We start from the raw sequence: 4,751 nt of genomic DNA, 5'->3' as shown, positions 1-4,751 counted from the left end.
AGATAAGATATTTCATGTTCAAAGTGATAAACTTGATTTAAAAAAAATACACTGTATACAACTGATCCTGTATACACGATCCAAAAAAAGTTGGGACAGAGGTAATAAAAACTGGGAAAGTTGTTGAATGCTAAAAAAAAAATGTTTCGAACATTTTACAGGTAAACAGGTTAAATGGAAAGGCTCAGTCATCCACAAGTAGGGATGGGGTGAGGTTCACCAGTTTGTGAAAAATTGCATGGGCAAATAATAGTTTAAGAACAATTGTACATAAGGGACAAGGGCACAAGCCAACACTGAACGCCCATGACCTTCAATCACTCAGGTGGTACTGCATTAAAAACCTACATGATTGTATAAAGGACATAACTACATTGGCTCAGGAACACGTCAGAAAACCCTTGTCAGTAAACACAGTGCCGCAGCTTGGGCAGTTGCAGAAGCAAAAACTCGGAACTGGGAGGAGTTCGGTGAGGCCATGGAGGAGGACTATCGGTCGGCCTCAAAGAAATTCTGGCAAACCGTCCGGCGCCTCAGGAGGGGGAAGCAGTACTCTGCCAACACTGTTTACAGTGCAGGTGGGGAGCTGTTGACCTCGACTGGGGACATTGTCGGGCGATGGAAGGAATACTTCGAGGATCTCCTCAATCCCACTGTCACGTCTTCCACTGAGGAAGCGGAGGCTGATGACTCAGAGGTGGACTCGTCCATTACCTAAGCCAAAGTCACTGAGGTGGTTAGCAAGCTCCTCGGTGGCAAGGCACCGGGGGTGGATGAGATCCACCCCGAGTATCTCAAGTCTCTGGATGTTGTGGGGCTGTCTTGGCTGACACGCTTCTGCAGCATCACGTGGCAGTTGGGGACAGTGCCTCTGGAGTGGCAGACTGGGGTAGTGGTCCCTCTTTTTAAGAAAGGGGACCAGAGAGTGTGCTCCAATTATAGGGGAATCACACTTCTCAGCCTCCCAGGGAAGGTTTACTCCAGGGTACTGGAGAGGAGAATTCGGCCAATAGTCGAACCTCGGATCCAGGAGGAACAATGTGGTTTTCGTCCTGGTTGCGGAACACTGAACCAGCTCTATACCCTTCATAGGGTGCTCGAGGGTTCATGGGAGTTTGCCCAACCAGTCCACATGTGCTTTGTGGATTTGGAGAAGGCATTCGACCGTGTCCCTCATGGTATTCTGTGGGGGGTGCTTCGGGAGTATGGGGTTCGGGGCTCTTTGCTAAGGGCTGTCCGGTCCATGTACGAACAGAGCAGGAGTCTGGTTCGCATTGCCGGCAGTAAGTCAGACCTGTTCCCAGTGCATGCTGGACTCTGGCAGGGCTGCCCTTTGTCACTGGTTCTGTTCATAATCTTTATGGACAGAATTTCTAGGCGCAGCCAGGGGCCGGAAGGAATCCTGTTTGGGAACCACAGGATTTCATCTCTGCTTTTTGCAGATGATGTTGTCCTGTTAGCTTCTTCAAACCAGGACCTTCAGCATGCACTGGGGCAGTTTGCAGTCGAGTGTGAAGTGGCTGGGATGAGAATCAGCACCTCCAAGTCAGAGGCCATGGTTCTCGACCGGAAAAGGGTGGCTTGCCCTCTCCAGGTTGGTGGAGAAGTCCTGCCTCAAGTGGAGGAGTTTAAGTATCTCAGGATGTTGTTCACGAGTGAGGGAAGGATAGAGTGTGAGATCAACAGGTGGATCGGTGCGGCCTCCTCAGTGATGCGGTCGCTTTACCGGTCTGTCGTGGTGAAGAAGGAGCTGAGCCAAAAGGCGAAGCTCTCGATTTACCGGTCGACCTATGTTCCGACTCTCACCTATGGTCATGAGCTTTGGGTAATGACTGAAAGAACAAGATTGCGGATACAAGCGGCCGAAATCAGTTTCCTTCACAGGGTGGCTGGGCGCTCCCTTAGAGATAGGGTGAGAAGCACAGTCACTCGGGAGGAGCTCGGAGTAGAGCCGCTGCTCCTCCACATCAAGAGGAATCAGCTGAGGTGGCTCAGGGATCTCTTTCGGATGCCTCCTGGACGCCTCCCTGGGGAGGTGTTCCAGGCATGTCCCCCTGGGAGGAGGCCCCGGGGAAGACCCAGGACACGCTGGAGGGACTATGTCTCTCGGCTGGCCTGGGAGCGCCTTGGTGTTCTTCCCGAGGAGCTGGCCGAGGTGTCTGGGGAAAGGGAAGTTTGGGCTTCCATGCTCAGACTGCTGCCTCCGCGACCCGGCCCCGGATAAGTGGAAGAAGACAAGACAAGTAAACACAGTTCATTGCTGTATCTACAATGTAAAGCGAAAGCAAAATAATATCATCCAGAAATGCCACCCAATTCTCTGGGCCTGAGCTCATTTGCGATGGATTGATGCAAAGTGTAAAAGTCTGCTGTGGTCTGATGAATCCACATTTCAAATTGTTCTTGTAAATTATGGATGTTGTGTCTTCTGGACTAAAGAGGAAAAGGACCATCCAGATTGTTACCAGCACAAAGTTCAAAAGCCAGCATCTGTGATGGTATGAGGGTGTGTTAGTGCCCATGGCAAGCCTGCACATCTGTGAAGGCTTAATTAATGCTGAAAGGTACATACAGGTTTTGGAGCAACATATGCTGCCAGCCAGGTGACATCTTTTTCAGGGATGAGCCTGTTTATTCCAGCAAAACAACACTGTGGCTGTGGGGGCGTGGTCAAGCGTCGGTTTGTGACTGGAGTGCGGAGTCAGGGAAGGTAAGTGGCAGAATCACTGCACCTGATGTCAGTTAACCTGTGTTTGTGTGTCTTCCCCAGTGACCGCGCCCTATTGAGGTATTTCACCTGACGTCACAGGGTCACGTGACGCCCCGGTGTCCGCCATTTTGGATGGCAAGCTAGCTAATGTCAACAACAGTAGCTGGTATGTTACTGTAGCAATGTTTACGTTCAGTCATTTGGATGACTGTTAAAACCTTTCAGTCTCAAGTTTTTCCTTTACTGGATTTACTAGTTTACTGAGCCAGCCGGCCCCGGAGCGCTAGCCAGCCAGCCGGCCCCGGAGCGCTAGCCAGCCAGCCGGCCCCGGAGCACTAGCCAGCCAGCCGGCCCCGGAGCGCTAGCCAGCCAGCCGGCCCCGGAGCGCTAGCTAGCCAGCCAGCCGGCCCCGGAGCGCTAGCTAGCCAGCCGGCCAGCCAGCCGGTCCCGGAGCGCTAGCCAGCCAGCCGGTCCCGGAGCGCTAGCTAGCCAGCCGGCTCCGGAGCGCTAGCCAGCCGGCCCCAGAGCGCTAGCTAGCCCCGGAGCGCTAGCTAGCCCCGGAGCACTGGCTAGCCAGCCAGCCAGCCGGCCCCGGAGCGCTAGCCAGCCAGCCAGCCAGCCGGCCCCGGAGCGCTAGCCAGCTAGCCAGCCAGCCAGCCAGCCCTGGAGCGCTAGCCAGCTAGCCAGCCAGCCAGCCAGCCCCGGAGCGCTAGCCAGCTAGCCAGCCAGCCAGCCGGCCCCGGAGCGCTAGCCAGCCGGCCCCGGAGCGCTAGCCAGCCGGCCCCGGAGCGCTAGCCAGCCGGTCCCGGAGCGCTAGCCAGCCGGCTCCGGAGCGCTAGCTAGCCAGCCGGCTCCGGAGCGCTAGCTAGCCAGCCAGCCGGCTCCGGAGCGCTAGCTAGCCAGCCAGCCGGCTCCGGAGCGCTAGCTAGCCAGCCAGCCCCGGAGCGCTAGCTAGCCAGCCAGCCGGCCACGGAGCGCTAGCTAGCCAGCCAGCCAGCCCGCCCCGGAGCGCGCTCAGTAAACTAGTAAATACAGTAAAGGAAAAACTTATAACGGGCCATGTCTCAACAGACTAAGAAGTTATTTCAATGACATTTAATAACATTTTGTTTATCCTGAGGACCGAAAGTAAATGAAAAATGTGAACAAATCTTAGCTGTCAGTGAGCAATCCTGGTGGAAGCAGGTAAACGTCGTTCTCTAAGCCTGCTAACCTCAATTTTTGCAAATACCTCTCCCTCTGCTCGCCCTGTAAATGCCCTACGTCGCTGGATAGTGAAGGTGTTTTCTGCATCTCGCTCCTTTTTCTTTTGTTTTTTGTTTGTCGCCTTCCTCGCATTCAAACTGATTCGAGCCGTGCCGTCCAAAATGGCAGCGTCACATGACTTGGTCACGTGAGTGAAATACCTCAATATAAGGAGATGTTTCAGGCATCAAATTCAGAATGAGTGTATACTTTAAAAAAAAAAAAGCTTATCAGGTTGAATATTAAATATATTGTCTTTGTATTGTATTCAACTGAATAGAGGTTGAAAAGGATTTGCAAATCATAACATACTGCTTTTTTTTTTTTTTTTACATTTTTCACAGCGTCAGAATGTTTTTGGGATCTGGGTTGCACCACTGATAAGGTCTTATGCAATGCTTAATTTTAGATAAATTGTTGGAAGCCCAACATTTCTAGTCTATGTTCTTCCACTCCAACCCTGGCAAACTATGTCTTTTATGGAGCTCACTTTGTGTACAGAGCCATTGTCATGCTGGAACAGGTTTGGGCTAGATCTTTTGAAAGGAAATCTTAAAGCTAGAGCCTACAGAGACATTCGAGATAAGTTTATTTCCAGTATTGTGGCGACACTTTGGGGAAGAATCACATTATTTCAGTTATATAGTGCATATTTATGTAAACCCATTTTCTTTCTTTCTTTCTTTCTTTCTTTCTTTCTCTCTCTCTCCGAGTAGTGAGCTGAGTATGTGTTGCTATGAGCTGAGCTAAGCAGAAATTCACAAGTGAGCTGGAAAGTTACTTGTTTTTAAAAAAG

This window comes from Neoarius graeffei, chromosome 13 (assembly GCF_027579695.1).
Source record: "Neoarius graeffei isolate fNeoGra1 chromosome 13, fNeoGra1.pri, whole genome shotgun sequence".
Taxonomy (NCBI): domain Eukaryota; kingdom Metazoa; phylum Chordata; class Actinopteri; order Siluriformes; family Ariidae; genus Neoarius; species Neoarius graeffei.
This window is presented reverse-complemented; position numbering follows the sequence as displayed.